Genomic DNA, 18,146 nt, shown 5'->3' with positions numbered 1-18,146 from the left:
TACTTGTTACAAAGATGGGGCAGAAATACAGAAAAAGGCTGGGTCCCCAATGATTGTGATGCTGCCTGACTGTCATCTCCAGACTTCTTTTAAATGAGAGAAATGAACTTTTAAACCTGTGTAAGCCACTATTATTCTGGTTTTCCTGTTACATGTAGCAGAACCTAGTTCTGCTCTGTTTAACTGTGACAGTGTGCTAAGACAAACCATAAAGGACCCAGCTTTATATGGATTAAATAATTATTTTATATATATTTTTAAGATTAGGCTGTATGTCCATGTCGACCACTGTCTTAAGGTGTGATGTGGAAAAAACATTCAGGGTTAGTATTATAGTAACTCAGAGATTTGTTCAACTCTTTTGTGTGACAAACATTTAGAAAGCCCATCCTATGGGCAGAGAGTCAGGCACTGGATTTATGTGTCCTCAGAGCCCCTGTGGTCCATAGAGGGAATCTCCTTACCCCAGGGCCTAACGCTGCCTTCATAGCTCTGCTGCAGGCCCCACATTAGGATAGACTATTCTCAGTATGGAGAGAGAAATGGACAGCTTGTCACTTAATTGGTATTTCCAGGTCACGACTTAAAATTCTCTTGAGTAAATGTTATTGTCACCCACACTCATTGAACCAGAATGGCCTAAATAAACAAAGAGGCTTCCCTCACCCTACTCCTTAATTTTGATGGCTTGACATATCTCATTTCACCAGATAGCCATGTCAGTTGTTGAGTGCTCTCTCATGCTACATTATCAATATAGTAACTGGCTGGATTTAAAGTATAGTTGTAGGAGTTACCTGGAACCACCTGCAACTAAAATCTTCTAAGCACAGGTAACTGTAGAAACTCGAGCATTCCCTTCCCTTCTGTTACAGAGTCTATTACCATTTTCCTGGGGACATCATGGGTGGGGACTAGATGACAGAGAAATACACAGAAGCCTTACTCATAAAGGGCAGCAGAGTCTAGAAAGAGCAACATCTTTGGGGTAAACAAATCTCTCCCAGGCTTCTGGGGCTTGCTAAGGATTAAACATGAAAATATTGGTGAGTAAAAACTGCAAATACTACAGAGTTGTAGTTATTAACTGACAGAGAAAACAGGTTCAAGTAAAAGCATAGGTGGAATTAGAATACCGGCTCTACCATTTATTAGCTGGGTGACTTTAGGAAAGAGGCTTAACCTTGCTAAGTACAAGAAATAGTTACGTTTGCTTTTTAAAATAATGCTGTTCACTCTAGCAGATAGACTAACATGGGCAAAAATGTGCTGGCAGAGTATGAGAGATGAATTTTCTATTAATTTTATCCTACTAAAATTTATCATTTAGCATTAGATTTGTTTTTATGTAACTAAAAACCCCTATTCACTTTAATTTAACAAGGTGAGTTTATTTCTCTCACACATAAAAGGTTTAGAGGTAGATAGTACAGGGTTGATCCCTCTTTCATCAGTGGCCCAGATTCCTATCTTTCTGTCATTTTCATTCAGCACCTGGCTTTCCTCTTCAAAGTCATCTCATGGTCCCAGACAGCCGCTGGAGCTCCATTATGACTACATTCTAGAAGGCAGGCGGAAAAAGAAAAAAGCAGGCATCTCATCCCTGATTCAACCACTTTCAAGAAAGCCTTCTTGGAAGTTCCATGGTACGCTTCCACCTCATTGACCAGAATTTGGTCCTGTGGTCAGACTAAGCTGCAAGGGAGTCTGGGAAATGTAGTTGCTTTTGTTACTGCTGTTCTATTACAAAGGGAAAAGAGTAGAATAGATGCGGGGTAAGCAACTAGCAGCCTCTTCCATACTTGGCTCTCTCTTTCTCTCACTTTGGTTTAGATTCAACTGTCTGCTCAAGAATTTGAAACTTTTCAAAAAATGTTTGTTTTGAATCCCTCTGCTGAACTAAAAAAACATTAACTTTGAAATACCAAGTATAAATACACACGCCAGATGCAAGGTTTTTTAGCCAAAGAAGCTTGACTTGAATTTTAGAATGACAGATCCACTCAGCAGCAGGGGAGCATCAATGAGTCACAGAGCATCTAAGTTGTAAAATAGGCAAGCTTTTGACTGAACCACCACACCGCAGACTTGCTTGTGTCACATATTTGTCTCATTTCTCTGAGTTTCTGTGGGATTTCTAATCTCACCCATCTTCTCATTTCAAGGACATTAGCTGTTATGAAAACAGCGACGTTAAATTCATAGGGCAGGATTTGATGGTATTGACATATTCAAAACGAAGTAAGTTTATTCCAGAAGCTTTGATTTAATAAGTTTATGTTGTTCAGAGTTTAACTTGCTCTCCGAGTTTGAAGTGGAGGAAAGGGGAGGGTGAGGGAAGCCAGACACCTTTGGGAGCTGCCATAACTTCTTTGGGGCACCGGAGCTATATTTAGTGCAATTAAGTTGCTAATTCAGTAAAAACCTCACAGTTCCCTTGCGGCCTGAGAGAGTAAAATGCAGCTGCTAATGGTGGCTGATTTATAACCAGAGAATGACCCAAGCACCAGGGGAAATGAGCCAGATTCTTCCGAGGACCTAAATCACTCTTTCAGCCAGGCGGTCAAAACAGCATGCTCACCCTGGGCAGAGCACCAGAATTGGGTAGCCTCCAAAACTAGGCTTGAAAAATTCCTAGTTTTCAGCAGGATTAGACCTCTGCCTCTCCCTCATCCCTCAGAAGGATTCAGGAAATATAAAAGAGCTTTCAAAGGCTCAGGGGTCAGTACCTCACTCTCTTCAACCTCAAGCCCAGCCCTAGAGAAAATATGACTTGAAAGGCAGATAAGTATGTGTTTAGTCTGTGATCTCTTCTACTAGCAATTTCAGGTTACTAAAGATCATGAATGGGGGTGGGCAGGGCCAATTGGAAGGGCTAGCGGGATGCATGCCACACATGCCCAGTGGACGCCATTCACAGCATAGTCTAATTCAGTGGCTCTCAAACATGGCCGAATGTTAGAATCACCTGGGCAGCTTGAAAAATTCTAACGCCCAGACTGTACCTCAGACCAATTAAATCAGATTCTCTGGAAGAGGGACATGCTAAAAGTCTCCCCTAGAATTCTAATGTGCAGCCAATTTTAAGAACCAATGGTCTGGCTCAGACATAGACTTTGATGTGAACAGCTCCCCAGTAGCTGTGCTGGGGACAACCTGTACGGATATGTCATAGCCCTGGGTGGGGGTGGAGAAGCAGAGGTGGCAGAGGACAGTAAATGGGTATGCCTTCTAGAAAGAAAATAACTCAAAAGAAAGTCTAGAAATTGAACCTCAAACCAGCAAGCTGTGATTGGGGTGAAAAATGCAGGCAGTGTATGATGTGGGGTTCCTGAATGGTTCTCATGACCCCAAGTTTCACTTTTAATTTGCCCCAAGTTCTAGAGCATCACTTCTTAGATATTTTCTAAGACACGCATTTTATGCATTAAAACAGCAACCCACACTCACTTCAGAGTTTGTGAAGCACCGTTTCCATACCCACCATGCTTACCAGATCGCATGACTCGTAAAGACTGCCCTGTCTGTGGAGTCTGAACCCCTTCCTGATTCAGATCCAGATGACTTAAGATCCAGCAAGTTGGTTTTTCATGTATGGTTTTTGTTGGGATTTCCCCGCCCCCCCCTTTTTGTCTTCTCTGAGTTTTCAATTCCTGTGGAAAGATTTTGAAAATAAGAGTTTAAGCATGAAGCCAGCATTTGGGATGTAGCCTCATCCTCGACAAACATCAACCTCAAGCTGGGGCCCAAGGTTAAATGGTCCTACTGACCCCCCACCAAAGACCCAGTGTTTGGAACCAGGGAAACACTCAGTGGTGCTTGGTGGAACAGGTGTGTAGGTGAAAGGTACAGGGGCAAACGCCACTGGGAGGCCAGAGCTCAGAATGAAGGTTCTGGGTGCAGAGAGGTAATTACGGCCCTGGAGAAGAGTGGAACGCACTGTTTTTAATTAAATAGTATAAATTTGGGCTGGATTTTTTTTCTGGCTTCAGTCTGCCCTCAGCCTTGTCATGGGCAACAAAGGGCCCTCCTACACTGTCCTGGTGAACTAGCACGCAGGCCGGGTCACAGAACTGGTCCTCGGGTGGCCCTTGTGCTCATCGGCAGTCACCAGGTCGCTGGCTGGCATGCAGCAGAGCACGGCAGTCAAGTGCTGACTCTGCAGCCAAAGAACTCAGCCTTTTACAGGCCAAGTGACGGACTTTGAGTATATCTCTGAAAATTGTCACACTTCTGTCTCCTTTATCTGTCAGGTGGAATAGTATGGGTGGCTTAACGTTGCTGTGAGGCTTAGCTCAGTGCTTAGCACAGGCCTAGAGCCCTGGTGGGAGCTCTATAAATGGTGGAGGTAGTAACCTCCCACTGCTCCAGGTCGAAGATTTTACCACCTTCACCAGTGAAAGCCTGGTCACCCTCCAGTTCTCCCGGCTCTGATCTGATGAGCTCTCTGTCACCAGGCCATAATGTGTGTTTCATGGGTCTAGAGATAACAAATACTTTCAACAGAATACGTTTGAACTCTAAGGTTCTGGTTCAATCGTTTTCTTTAGGAACACAGAATTGTGTTTCAGAAAGTAGGCTGGAGAGTCAGATGGGCTCATCTTGTTCCATCATTTGTTATAACCTTTGGCAAGCTCTTGCCCTCCCTGAGTCTCAGTTTGCACATCTGCGAGATGGAAGTAACGCTACTATTCGTGCCATAGGTTTAGTGGGAGAATCAAAGGATATAATGCCTGGAACACAACTAGCACCTGATAAAAAAGAGCTGTTATTATCAGGCCATCCTGTTACATCTCCCCTCTCCATGAGGCAGGCCTGAAGGCTCTCTTCTTGGCCTCAGGGTTTTTCATGATAGTTCCTGCCAATTTCAGATCTGCTCAGTTCCAAGGACCCCAAGAGAGCCCTATTTTCCAGGAGTTCTCATTTCAGAGTCCCCACTTGATAGAAATTCCTTGTTTCCTTAAAGAGTTCTTACTTCATAATGCAATAACTGTTCAAGAATATATTCCAACATTTGATCTCCTATCTCAGTGTGCCTCATTAAGTCACCTCTCCCTTCTTCTCCGCTGCTCCTGTGGGCAGACCATGTCCTGTTTTGGAGGGGCTGACACATTTATTCCAAAACACTCAAGCTATTTAAATGGACACTTTCTCCTAGTGTGCCACCCCACAACCCACCAGACTGCTGCACCCAAAACACAGGGCTTGGGAGGGATGACCTGCACGAACTGACAACTCCTAAATTTAATGATAACTTGCACTCTGTGCAATGAATTATTTCCTGTTTATTCATGGCCCAGCGCCCCACCTATATCAATTTGACATCGCCGTTTCCATAGGACAAAATAATCTTCAAATGGAATGAAGCAGGAGCTGAAAGCCCCACAAAATGTAGCCAAACGAGACCAACATGTTCCGAAACAATGGCTACACTGGTGTGGTGTGACCGCAAGCCTGTGAATTTCTGTTCCAGATGACTTCCATACCTCGATGCATGGCTGCTCCACTAATAAGGAATGCAGAACGCTTGCAACTACGAAAACAGTAAACTACGAAAACAGTACAGCAAACCTCACTTACCCAATGGGAGCACGGCTGTATATAGAGAGACATGACTCTCATATTAAAAGTTAAGACAATGCAATCCTGCATCTGGAGCATGTGTTAATTCTCAATGTTTCAAAGTAAGCATATGGACTTTAGTTCTCTATGGAATTTAAAATAACACCCTTCAGTGTGCTCTTGTTCACTATAGCCCTCATTTAGCACCCAGGATAAGTGCTATTGATGTTGAATACAAACTCCTTCAGGGAAGAAGCCCAGTCATAACAGAGCCATGTGTTCCTGGAATTCAGCACAGAGTCTTACATATACAAGTGATGAACAGGATGACATAGCGCTACCTAGGAGAGAAGGGAATCCACGTGACAGGTATTATCTGAACATGTTTAAGGGCATTTTGTTCTAGGAAGTCCAGAAAAGACATTAACTCATCTTCTTCATGTCTCAAAGTGTGGTTCATGGACCAGCATCCTGACATTACCTGATGCTTGTTAGAAATGCAGAATCTTACACTCCAGCCCAGACCTCTAGATTCCGAACCTGCATTTTAATAGGATCCCCAGGTCATTCATATGTATATTAAAGTCTGAGAAGCCCTGGTCAGTCCATATCATGTGGATGGTTAAAAGCAGCATTCAAATAAGATTCTGGGGTGGGGGTGTGTGTGTGTGTGTGTGTGTGCGTGCGTGCGAGAGAGAGAGAGAGAGAGAGAGAGAGAGAGAGACAGAGAGAGAGAAGCATAGCTAATATTTATTGAGTGCTCATAGAGAGCCTAGGAGGTTGGCATTATCATTCATTATTCCATTTTACTGGCTAGCAAGTTGTGGGGATACAACCAGACCTACAGAGCACACAGTTGTAACCATTATGCTATATATAAGGAGGCCCCATCCTTATCTGGTTACTGCCAAGGAGGCTCAGGGCCCCAGTGCTTCCTTGCTGTTTGCATGACCATTTCTCTTATGAGGCTGCTGTCCCCTGCCCTCACTCATGCCCCCAAACCACAAATTCCTCAGTAGTGTCAGCTCACACCCTTGTTCGGAAGACCTTGTTGTAATTAGCCTCCTCTTTCCACCAGTTTGCTGGTAGCATGCATGGGATGGTATTGGTGGGCTCAGCTGGGTTTTGAATTCTGGCTCCAACCCTCGCTAACTTGTGACAGTTTATTTGGTTTCTCAGTGTCTCATTTTCCTCATCCATTAAAAGGGGATAATAACAGTGTCTGCTTCATTGGATAGTTTTGAGGGTTAAGTACACTCATTCAGAACAATGCCTGGAGCAAGGAAAGCACTTAATAAAATCTAGCTTGAAAGCACAGATCACATCTCTCTCCTTTCAGCACTTTGGTGGGTGCCTGAAGCCATGCTTGGTGAGTGAGTGACAGCACCTGTAAGAAGGTAGAGACAGGGTTTCTGAGAAGACTGCCGTGAGGGAGGGTGAGTGAGTGGAGACGCAGAGGAGTCCAAGTCAGGGGAAGGCTGAGCTCCAGTGTCCTAGCTCCTGGTCACACCCGTCACACCTCTTCCCCAAGTGCATCTCCAGCCAGCACCCATACACACTCAGGTACCTGTGGGTGCCTCTGGAAGCCTCAGGCTGGAACATCACCCATTTCAGAACTTCGAAAAAAGTGTCCTCACTCCCTAAAAAAGTTGTTTTAAGCTCAAGGAACCTGGAAACAAACAGCAGAGACATAAACATCAAGATCTGATGGCTTCGAAAGCAGATTATTCAGTTCCAAATATATACAAAGACTCCAGATGGAGGTATAATTTCTGAAGATCTGTGTAAAGGAAAAGCCAGTGAACAAGAGGGGACTCTGCAGGGAAAAACGCTCCAAACTGTCAGCACTAGGCAAGGGCTTGGTACTGGGAGCTGGTCACTCACTGTTCAGGGCTCCTTGGCACTTTCGAGCCCTCTCCATTAAACTCTCCCCAAAATGCCACCCCCCAGCAGCTTCACTGTCATCTCAGCTACCCCTTCTATGCGCCACCCTGGTTTTCATACTTAGTTTCATAATGACACCTTTTAAGCTTATATTTAGCTCTATTTTCAGAGAAAAGATGCGTGTACACAGCTCCTTCGGGAATGAGGGTTGTGGAAAGCTAACAGCGTGAACACACATGAGGTGGTCACGATGCAGGCGGCGGTGTGGCGGCCTCGACCAGTGGTTAGCGTTCTCCATGACCGATCCAGCTGTTGGTGAGGCTGCCTCCTAAAGATGTAAGAAACTTCTGCCACAGGGGATCCAGCAGGCATGCATTTTTGCAGGACCGGCTACATAATTTACATGGAAGAATAAAATGAAGATGTAGGGCTTCTTGTTCAAACATTGTTTTAAAGTGGCGACAGCAGAGCGTTAAACTAAGCGTAGGGCTCTTCTGAGTGTGAGTCTCTGGGCGACAGCACAGGTCACATACCCATGTAGTCAACCCTGCGTTTTAGGCCAAAAAATTACAACTTTAAGGAATGTCACATTCCTTTATTTCTCCAAAATAAAATTTAAACAAACTAGGGTGCTCCCTTCCCCAGTCCTGGGAGCCTGGGCTTACGTGGTGCTAAACCACAGCAGGGTTGGGGGAGGAGGCCGGAGCCTTGGGCCTCCTGTCTTCCCTCTTTACCATTGCTCCTTGGGTTACACGTGGCTACAGCCGACCCTAGTCCTCTCCGTCTGCCTTTTGGGCACTCCGGGGGCCTCAGAGAGGCCTCCACAGCTTTCCTTTCCACTGACCACAGACGTGGCATCAACCAGCCACCAAATCTCTGCCTCCGCATGTTCCCAGACCCTCCTTCCCGCTCCCCAAGTGTGGGAGAAGTCAGAATCTCTCCCTGGATCTGGCTGCTGCCACCCGCTCAAGGCTCTGCTCTTCGCTCTCCTTTCTATTATGTTTTCAGATTAACTTCCCTCAGAGGAGATTCAGGAGCAGTGCTGTCTTCTCTTTCCTGAGGTGAAAGAAGGGGAAGCAGGTGCCTACCTCAGGAGCAGAGTTTTGATATTCTGTTGACTTCATCTAAGTTGTGGAAAGACCCGCATCTTCTGGGTCTTCAAATCCCTTTCATTCTTTGCAGCTGCAGAGGATGGGTGGGACGGGGGAGCCCATCAGGGAAGGGGTAGGGGGCGAGTAGGTGGAACAAATGAAGTGGAGTAAGCAGGAGAACTTACTGAATTCTGACTTCATTGACCTCTGCTGCTGTGACCTTAATTTCCCCATCTGTGTAATGCTCAGTGGCACCTGCCTCCCAGGATGGTTGGGATGAGGAAATCAATTAAACATAGACCAAGCCCTTCACCGCTGTTAGTTTTCTCTCCTCCCTGCCCTTCCTCTCATCTTCTAATCCCAAAGCAACTCAAAGCCCAAGGAAATCAGAAGAGTTTTGTAGATTTGAAAAACCATCTCGAGGTGTTCATAACAGACTGTTGAATGAAAAGGCAGGTGATAAATGAGCATAGCCTGATTCCATTTATGTAACATTGCACACATTCATTTCCATCAGAAACGTTTGGAAGGATATTCATCAAAACATTAATGGTAGTTTCCTTTGGATGGTGGGATTTCAGGTGATTATTACCTTGTTCTTTGTACCTGGAGGCCCTCTTTTACAAGGGCACTGATCCCATTCATGAGGACTCTGTCCTCATGACCTAATCACTCCCAAAGGCCCCATCTCCCAATGCCACAACCTTTGGAGTTGGGTTTAAACATTAATTTTAGAGGACACATTCAGGTCATAGCATGCATCCATAGGGAATTGCCTAATAAAATATGCTATAGTCATATACCAAACTATTAAGAGTGAATATATATATATAAGAGTGAATATATAGATACAGATACAGATAGATAGATAGATAGATAGATAGATAGATAGATAGATAGACAGATGATAGATACATAGATAGATACAGATACGGATATATATATCACTGTGGCAAATCTCAAAATATAATTCTGAGTCAAAAGTCAAGTTCAGATATCCTTTTTGTGTATATTTTTAAAAATATGGAATATATATGATATAAAACACCAAAAACACTCAGTGAAAGCACACCCCATTCATATTAGCAGTTAACCCAGGACACGAGGGTAGGGGCATGTGTATGGAGCAAACACAGCTAAAGAGAATGGTGGAAGTTGGGTAAGTGCTCCAACTGTGACTGTAAGGTTTTATTTCCTTTATAAAAATAAGATCTAAAGCAAATATGACAAAATTTTAATAACCGTACATCCTGGGTGGTGAGAGCTGGGGTATTATTCATTTTTGTCCTGGCCTGTATTTCAAATTTTTCTCAAAAAGGAGAAGGAAAGAGGAGGGATAGAAGATTAGTTCTGGTAACACAAATACACAGCCATAGGCAATCATATAACCACATACCTTTTGGTTCTAGAAGAAAAAAAAATTCATTAGGAGGGCATGGAAAAGAATGATTTCTGAAAAGCGCCACTTATCCTCTATTTTGAAGAATGTAAAGGGGTCAGTAAATTGTTCAAAGGAAAGAAAATTAAGAGACAAGGAAAGGTAAGTATATTAGTCAGCATAGGCTAGATTTTGCTGCAAGAAATAATAACCCCTGAATCTCGGTGGCTTACTACAATAAAGGTTAATTTTTTCAGTCATGTGAAATTCATTACATATCCAGGTGACTCTCCAGTGGCAATTCGGATTGCGTCAATTTTATGGCTCTACAATCTCAGGCCATGGCCTCTTCTGCAACAGTGGAAGCAGGAATCTGGAGGACCACACAGCGGGGGTTCACTGCTTTAACCCAGAAGTAATGCAGACATTTCCAGTTACATTGTATTGCCCAGATTCAGCCAACTACAAGGAGTCTTTGTAAATCGAATAGATCTAAATGTATCTTTATGGTGCTCTTGTTCTTTAAAAATGGTCATTTGTAGTTTTGTCTTAACTTCGAAATCAGATTTATAGTATGTTTTTAATCGTAAATGGGTTAAATGATCTTGTAATAATTTCTGAGTCTTTTTAAAAAGCTCATTGTTATGCAAAGAAATTACATGCAGAAGCAGGAAACTACTTTATTTGCCTAAGAAATCATGTCACTAACCCAGACAGTGGCAATGTGCATTTCTGAAACTCACAGAGAATGGGACCATGGTTGGAAATAGATATCTGACCCCACACTTCCTCCTACTTCTACTACATAAGCTTATTTCTATGTAAACTCCTACTATTTCCAAAGAGCAAAAGTTCACCCCAGCCAGCTCATTCCCCTATTTCTGCCTCCACCTAATGCCACAGAGTCACTCAACCTTATTTTTATTATTATTAATTTTCATATGTTTGTTATTAAAACATTCTGCATACATCTGCAAGGCACCCTGCCCTGGAGTTGCTGAAGTTCCTTGTCTATTTAAAGAACCCATGTCTCACATATGGGGCCATGTCCTGGGCAGAGCAAACAGAGGGACCTCCATAGCTAGAAAGCAGGAGCTCCTCAGAATCCAAACACCCTTCAGAGAACATGGTGTCAGGTGAGCAGAGGGTCCTGCCTGCAGCATTTGTCTTTTAAGTAACTACCAGAGTGCTCTTACTGGGAGGAAGCCCAACATGGTGAGCCCAATGTAGTGAGCCTGCCTGCCAACCACCAGAGGACAGACAAATGCTAGACTTGTCTTCACCTTTTAGACCCTGCGAATTCTGGTTCTGTGTGCTGAGCCACCATAGCTGTCACCCTCTGGCAAAACCTCGGATCCTCTCTGCCTCATTTCTCTCCCCTGGGCCCCTAAGGATAATCCTCCCATCTTGGAATCTGCCCTTCCCTGGCCCTTGCCCAGGCTCTCCTCCTTGCATCTGCCCCTCTGCAATCGTTTCTGGGCCAGTTTCCCAGTCTCTGGTTTCTCCCACACCCAGAGTCATTTGACCCCTGCCAGGATGAAACTCTACATTCTTCCCTTGAAATTGCAGCAGCTCCTTCTACAGGACAAAGCAGGAAACTCAGAGGGGATGGAGAGCCTTCCCCAGTCAGATCCAAACCAACACATCTATTCTCCCCACTCCTCCCACCCCACAGATCTCCAGCCATACCATGACAGGGTCTATCACTGGGTGGAGGGTAGGGAGGGTGAGCAAGTGGGCCGTTTGGCCTGAACTCAAAGAATCTCAAATTTAGACTTCTGACATAATTTGCAAATGAAGTTATACACACAGTCCCAGGGATAAACTGTCAGGGGTTCCCATGCAGCTTTATCTTAGGTCCTGTTATTGGACCACATTGGCCATGGGGAACTTAAATAAATATATTTTAAATAAATTCTGTAATTTTTTGTGAACAGTACAATTATCTAGCATTACATTTTTGTATTAAAATAATTGTTCAATTTAACATTTATTTTTCAATTACGGTTGACATTGAATATATTAGTTTCAGATGTATAGTATAGTGGTTAGATATTTATATAATTTAAGAAATGATCCCCCTGATTAGTCCAGTACCACCTGGCACAATACACAGTTATTCCACTATTAACTGTATTCCCTATGCTGTACTTCATATCCCCGTGACTATTTTGTAACTACCAATTTTGACTTCTAATTTAAACATATTTTAAAATGACCACAAATGTTGTCACTCTCTTGAGCATTTCTTTTTCTTATCCTTTTCTTTCTTCTTTCCTTTTTTTTCCCCTTTAACATATGGAATTCTTTTTTTTTTTTTTTTTTTTTTTTTTTAATTTTAATGGCCTGGCCTGACTTTTCTTGTCTTTGCTCTGGGTAAGGCTTTCTCGTTTTCTCCCCACAAATATCACTAAGCTCCTCCTGCCCAGAATTCTCTTCCTTCCTGCTGAGCTCAGGACAGGCTCCTCCAAGGCTCAGTCTCACTTCCCAGCCTCTCAGCCCCCACAGCCCCTGACACTGAGCTGCAGCACATAGTGTCACTGAGCTGCAGCACATAGTGTCAGCCCTTGTTTGCACTTGGCATAAACTACCTTGACCTTCATATTAACTTTCTGCCTGTGCATTTGTGTCTTTTCCACTAAACTGGAAGCAGGGGCTATGTCTCATCCTCACTTCTTATGTCCACAGCATCCCTAACGTGCCCTGGCACCTCGGAAACCCCACAGTAAGTGCCCCATAACCTGGTCGTGGACTCCCCTTAGGAATGTCCTTCACAATGAGCATTCTTAACCAGAGGTCCTTGGACAGGCTCTGGAGGAGTGCTCCATGAAGCCCCTGAAATCGTGCAAAATCTTCTTCACTGGTACAGTGAAAGGGTTTATAGCTCTTAACCAGAGTGTCAAAAAAAGGGTCTGCTGTCTTAAAAGTACAGTGAACTGCCTGTTCTGAGGTGCTCTGGTATATGGCAGAAAAATGAATGAAAGAACTCGATGCCTCATCATCTGCAAAATGGGAATCATGACGATGGGTGCCTGCATATAGCGGTGCTCAGGAGATGGAGATTATTAGTATTCCTGACCTAGTCCTAGAAATGTGTCTCAGGAAGGGGTGTCTCCCACTCCCAGGCCTTAGGTCAGGGGTAATCATAAGATTCGCCTGGGGAGCTTTAAAAATATAGGTTTCTGGTCTCTGTTCCAAGACCAAAGGAATGACAGTCTCCAGAAGGGGACCTGGAGAGCTGCATATCTTTATCAAGCCTCCTCCTCGATGGTTCTGATAAACATCCAGGTCTGGGAGTCATTGTCCTGAGTGTGGCTCCATGCTCCCCAGACTCTCACCCTGTGCTCCGTGCTCCACTAGACAGTCTCACCCATGCTTTGCTCATTCTGGGAGGCACATATGTTTAAGGAAACTGCCTGAGCCTCTGAGGGAAAAGTGGGCTGCAAAAATCTTTCAGAACAAAGAATTAAGTATCTTTATAATTATATCCAGGCCTATATTTAGGCCATAGCTCATATGGCCTCTTGAACTTTAAATAAGTCCCTATTCTGGTCCTTGTTTGAACAGGTGTAACAATATCGGGGAGACTAGATTTATCCAGGCAGGAAGGCAGCTCCTCCAGCTGTCAGAAAGCACACTGCCCTTTCATTCTGCAGAAGAGGAAAAGCTAATTATAATGTCAGAGAGCTAAATAAACGTACAAGTTCTACCCCTGAGCTCACTGAGCCACTCAGGGTAGACTTGCCTCTGAGCTGCTCTCTGGCAGGATTCAGGGCCAGGACGCAGACGGTACAGAGGCCGCTACAGTGGGGCCATTCCGGGCTGGCAAGGCCTGTTGTCCCCAGAATGTCTACACTCTCACATAAACACACCCTTCTGCACACACTCATAAATGCACACATACGTTCTCTCATATACTTGTACACACTCTCACACACTAAGGCACGACACACGCCCTCCTCTGATTCCACCCAAACCAGGAGTGTTTATGCTATGGACCTCACTTAGACTTCCAGTTCTGTCAAAATGCCTGGGACTTTCCTGACTTTAACATATAAAATCTCACATCTGGGAACACATCTCTCTCCCTCCCCCTGGCAAACTGCGATGGCTAGTCACCCTAAAATGCACTTGCACAGTGAGGCCCGATGCATTTCCTCAGCCGCACAGTGTGCTGTGAATGAGGTTCTACACGCTCTTCTGACAGGACCTCAAGGCTATTGGCTCTGCAGAGCTGACACATTCAGACAAGGACTCAAGTGGCAGTAGGCAACGGCATATTTCAGGCAAAGGCCAGAATCTGACTGGTGAGGGATCCTGCAGTGGCCTGACTGCACATTAGAGTCACCTGGGAGACTCTGGACCTTGGTGCCCAGGCGCCACCGTATAGAGTGTGGTTTAATTGGTTGGGGTGGGTCCTGGTCATTGATAGGCCCTTGCTAGTATATCAGAGACTAGCACAGGCCCTGGCTTAGTGAGTAAACGACAATGACAGATAAAAAAAAAAAAAAAAAGGAGAAGAAGAATGGGGATACTGTTTTATTCTTCACGCTGTATCAGAGCGTTCCTATGAAATCCAAAAGAAGGTATTTTCTTGAGTTATATAAACAATTAAGTTAATGGAGAATACTGATTTCCTGTTCCCCTTGTGACAAATTACCACAAATTTAGTGACTTACACTTGATCTTAGCCAAAAGGCTGAGAAGCAATACAAATTAAGTGACTTAAAGAATGAAAATTTTTAAACTTATAGTTCTGGATGTCAGAAGTCTGAAATGGGGTTCACCGGCATTAAATCAAGATGTTGGCAGAACTGCGTTCTTTCTGGATGCTTTAGGGGACGATCCGCTCCCTTGCCTTTTCCATTGGCCTCTTCTTCCATCTTCAGAGCCAATGGTTTAGCATCTTCAAATCTCTCTGACTCTAACTCTCTTGCCTCCTTCGTCAGGAAAATAACCTTTTTCTTCCTTTTTTTTTTAAATAAGGGACCCTGTGTTTACATTGGGCCCACCCAGATAACTCAGGACAACCTCCCCATCTCAAGATCCTGTATTTAATCACACCTTAAAAGTCCCTTTCTGCTACATAAGGTAATGAATGCATTCACAAGTTCTGCGGATTAGGAAGCGAATATTTTTGGAAGGCCATTATTTTGTCTGCTATAGAGAGTTTGTTAGTTTTACACTTTATCTTCCAAAAGTTTTTCTCCAGTTTTTCTCTTTGACACTTGTTCCTACTTGCCTGGTAGCAAATGCTGGCAAAAAGCTGAAAAAATGACTGAGCAAATAAATTAGCATCGACAGAACATTCAGAAACTGCCAATCAGGGAATTCAGTAGTTTCTTTTCTGTATGTGCATGTGAACTTGTTTACTTGTGATTGTGATTTCATAGTACATGCCTTAGCAGGGTCATGGGTTTTGCTTGTAAAATTCTTCCTAGCACATTTGAGGAGACTACCTTGTGACATGATGCCCTGCAAAAATGATCATGGCTTTGCAGGCACTCTGACCACTGACAAGTCTGAGGACTGCCCCTGAGAGCTGTCAGCTTTAGAATTTTACAAGACCACTCCTCCCTGGAGAAAGGAGACCATTGGCAACCAGAGCTGGAAAAAAAGCTTTGAATATTCAGTGAGCTCCTATGTTCTTCAAATAAGTGGAGAACTCAAATCTGGAGTTTGGACGGCAAACTGGGTGCACTCAGTGGGAGGTCTGCGGGGGTGGAGGATGGGGGTGCTTCCAAGCTTTCAAAACACAAAACAGGTGGTTTTCAGTGGTGCTGGCGGCTAGGGGAGAGTTGGGGAGGGGAGGAGTGAATACAAAGTAGGCTGGTCTCTGGAAGGGTGGGGCGGGTGTTGGAAGCCTGGGCTGATTGCCTGAGAGGAGAGAGTGACAGGTGAACCTCCCTGAGTGCCACTCAGGGAAATCCTGGGACTCCCAAGGCGGGCTGGGAGGAGCCTTGACAATGGCTTAGGAAATACTTTTCTCAACGTTCTGAGGCCATGGGTTAGGGGATGCATAAAAATGGGAGTCCGGCCAAGCCGAGGCCCCCTGAAGGAGACCAGAGAGCAGAGTGTCAGTAACTAACTTCCTCTGGTGAAGCGGCAGTGATGTGGGTGATAAAGAAGCTGAAGCCATGAGCCCGGGCAGAGGCGGGATAAGCCAAGCCTGTCAAGCTTTAATTATTTTAGGGTAAGAAATCTGTGTTTCGTAAACATGCTAGATGTCTATGCCTTTGTATGTTCTGGGGTTTTTTGTTTGTTTGTTTGTTTTACTTTTGTTGTTGTTGATGTTGTCTTAGTAAAACTCTAAATAAGTCAAGGATCCTGGTCCCTTGCCCCGGAAGGGTCAGCTGGAAATCCAGGAATCCTCGTGCAGCTGAGGCCCCTGATGAACTGAACCATAGAAATGTGACAAATCTCAACCCCAGAAGTGGCTGCTCTTGAATCTCCCAGGGAGATTACCTCTTCCAAACACTGTGAAAATGAGGAAAATGGTGATTTTGGTGGGCTTTTAGGTATGGGGACAGGAAGAGTAGGTATCAAAATGGAAAACGTAACCATGCCCCCTCCTGCTCTCTCAGAAGGCTGGACAACAATGCTTTTTAAAGTACCTTGGCAGATAATGCAAAATGCTTCCTTGATCACCAAAGGGACTTAGCTGTCCATTTTCCCTTTATCCTCTCTAGCCCTTATGCAAACAACAAAATAAATAGAAGCCTACAGTTCACAACAGACCTTCCTGACATCTATTAACTCTAACCTCTGACAAGTGGCAATCCTTAAAAAAGCTTCAAGATGTTTTCAAAACGAGGATTTTAATGTGCTCTCTAAAGTAGAATTCCAATGGTCTTTTTCCTGACAAGGAAACCAGGCTCAAGATAGTAGTAAATGGTGACTCTAGTTGAGTGATCCTGCAAGCAAGGGATAAGTCTCCCCACAGAGTAAAGTCCAAGGGCCCCAATTCCCTGCCTGTTCCATTAGGCATTCACAATCTCTGGGTCAAGCATGTAGCAAATGCGTGTCCCAGGACTGGCACCTGACAGATATGGCCCAGAGCTCTCATTTCAAGCTATTGTCCAGGGACATCTCCACTGCTCACACTTGAGGGAAAAGTGGCAGCTGAGAGAAGGGGCAGGTAATTTATTCAGGAGCCTGAAGCTGAGGAATAGATTTGGTAAGCAAATACTTCAAAGCCCACTGGAGAACTCTCATGAAACACGGACCCTCTGCAGCAACCTAGCAGTGATTTAAATCCATTTGGAATTTCTAGGGGGGACAAGTAAGAGTTATCAACTCTGTTCAGAGCCTCGTGAATAATTTCACCTGACATGGGACACCGGACAGGCAGAAATCTGGGACCTACAAAGGAAAATAGGTTTCCAACTAATCTTTGTTACTTCATCTTATTCCTAAGTGGGGAAACGAGTGGGGAGGGAAGCCCAGACAGGAAGTTCACCATTTTTAGACACATTATATTTTGTCCTTGTACAAGCAGTGTTGGATGGGAAACACATTTTCTGGCAGCCCTAACCTTGCTGGCTGGGTTGGCTAAGGGAAAGTCCATGCACCCACGTACTACCGGGATGTGGAAGTCATTTGTAACTCCCTCTAGGCTAGTAGAGGCAGTGAAAGGGGGAACTTAAAATGAAATAAACACCTCAGCTCGGATCTGCAAAGCTGGTGGTTACATAGTTATCATGTTGCCTTAAACTCCAGGCTGCGACTCTCTTCCCCCCTGTCCTACCTCCACACCACAGATGCACCGCCCGCCCTCAGCAGAGCAGGGGTCATTGTCAGTGAGGCGGCCAGCCCCAACGTTGGGAGAGGGTTTCCCCGCTTGTCCTCACTGCTCTGGGTAAACAGCCTTAGATGGGCGGGTAGATGGGGGCGCTGCTGGCTTGCCTGAACCTTCTTGAAGATCGCAGGGGGGTATTGGTCCCGCGGGAATCACCACCGTCCCCCTCGCAGAGCAGCTTTTCCTGCCCCGCTCAAGCGTGGCACACCCGCATGCGACTCAGGTGCTCACCGTAGAGGTGGCAGTAGCGGTGGCCCTGGGTGGCCAGGACCCATCAGCAGCCGTGCAGTTTTGCCCCTGATGGCCGCAGGGGGGCAGAAGAGAAGGACCGAGGAAACTGGCCCGCTGAGGAGCCGGCCGCGCTGAGGACGCAGGCAGAGACTCAGGCACCGAAGCCCGCCGGCCTCTGCCTGTGCCTGAGCGAGGAACACTA

The sequence above is a fragment of the Rousettus aegyptiacus genome, unplaced genomic scaffold, assembly GCF_014176215.1.
Source record: "Rousettus aegyptiacus isolate mRouAeg1 unplaced genomic scaffold, mRouAeg1.p scaffold_m13_p_8, whole genome shotgun sequence".
NCBI classification, from domain to species: domain Eukaryota; kingdom Metazoa; phylum Chordata; class Mammalia; order Chiroptera; family Pteropodidae; genus Rousettus; species Rousettus aegyptiacus.
This window is presented reverse-complemented; position numbering follows the sequence as displayed.